A 1815-nucleotide genomic window follows, 5' to 3' on the forward strand; every position below is an offset into this window, starting at 1 on the left:
TATATATATATATTACATGTATGTTATATATGTATGTGTGTGCGCATGTGTTGTATGTTTATATGTAAAATAAATATATGGGCATGCATACAAATGCACACACATATACACCCACATACACACATACACAAACGCCCCCACACACACATAAGGATTATAAACTTAAGTGCATATAAACTCAAGGGAAAAAATAATATGAAGGATTGTCCTATACCTGATATTTGTTTGAGATATTCACAATAAAATACTCTCAGCCAAGTAAATCTTCTGTCATCTCTTCGATAAAGTTCAATATATTCTCATGCCTGTTTGCCTTATCATTTCATTCTTGGCTTATCTATTCTTTAGGTATTTTCCATCGCCCTAACTTTTCACCCATCTTAAATTACAATTTTCTTCAAACACATATATCACTCTTTAAAGACGTCAACTCAAACCTTTATCATCTTAATTCCCTTGCACACAAACACCCTGATCAGTTAGTGCTGCATATCCAATATATATTACGATAACCTTATTTATCTCTTTCTGCTGAAGAGTTTTTATTTCTGCTGCCATATATAAAAATCAGATTTTTTAACCCTTGTGTGTCCATATTTCTTGTGTTCTATACAATCATGAAAAGAAATTAAAAAAATTTTTTTTATTTATGTTGAGGAAAATAAAGAAAAAATTTTGTAAAACATTCTAAAATATCTAACATTGTTATTATGAAATTGGTGTGCAGACTTTAAACATGCTGAAACTCTGCTTGTAGTCTAGTTTCCATGGCTGAGGAGAGGATTTCCATCTTCATTTCTCCTTTGTCCTTTTTTTGACAATCATTTCCATATCTCATTTTGATTTTCGCACACATATGTATATATACATTATGCATGCATGTATGTATGTGTTTCTTGATATAACTCATTGGGTATTGGAATCTTAATAATGAATTTACAAAGGCATCGACCAATCTTTAAAACAATTGGATTTTACTCACAGTATTGGAACCTATATGTATACCATTCTGCCTAAACAATATATTTACAAATACAATATCCCTACATTCACTCTCTATTTCCTATCTTAACTAAACTAACTATTGCTTAATCATCCTCTCACACCATCTCCGATGAAGGGATATTATAAATATCCTGGAAACAGGTGTAAGACATTCTATTTATAAATGTTCTATATTATACACAGCCTTGGTTTTTTTTTTTTATCTCATTACGGAAAGTAAATCCTTATATAAACAAAGTCATTGATAAATAGATAAATCCCTATGTCATAAAAATTTTTCTATGTTGTATTACATGAAAAAAATCTGTTTAACATTTGTTTCTGTTTTTCTTTCGTATTTTATCTGTGAAATGCCTGAATATCATAAACTTCTAGAGTATTGTCCAATTAAAGAAATGATGGAAAATATAATTTTCAAATTATTCTTTATGTAAAAATATAAATAACCAGCTTGTTCTAAAATCCACTGATGCTGGAGATGGAGAGAGAGAAAGAGAAGGGGGATGGTTAGTGAGTGAGAGAGAGAGGCAAAGACAGACAAACAGAAAGATGAAGGCAGGAGGGAGAGGGATAAAGGAGGAAGAGATAGAGAGTGAGTGAGAGAGAGAGATAAGGAGAGAAAGTCAGAGAGAGGGAGAGAGAGAGAAAGAGTGATGGAGTGAGGGAGAGAAAGAGAGAAGAGACAAACAATCAGAAAGAAGACAGAAAGTAGGGAGAGGGGAAAGGGAGAAAGGGATAGACAGATAGATAGATACAGAGGGAGAGAGAGAGAAAGAAAGAGAGAGAGAGAGAGAAAGAGAGAGAGAGAGA

The sequence above is a fragment of the Octopus bimaculoides genome, chromosome 18 (assembly GCF_001194135.2).
Source record: "Octopus bimaculoides isolate UCB-OBI-ISO-001 chromosome 18, ASM119413v2, whole genome shotgun sequence".
NCBI classification, from domain to species: domain Eukaryota; kingdom Metazoa; phylum Mollusca; class Cephalopoda; order Octopoda; family Octopodidae; genus Octopus; species Octopus bimaculoides.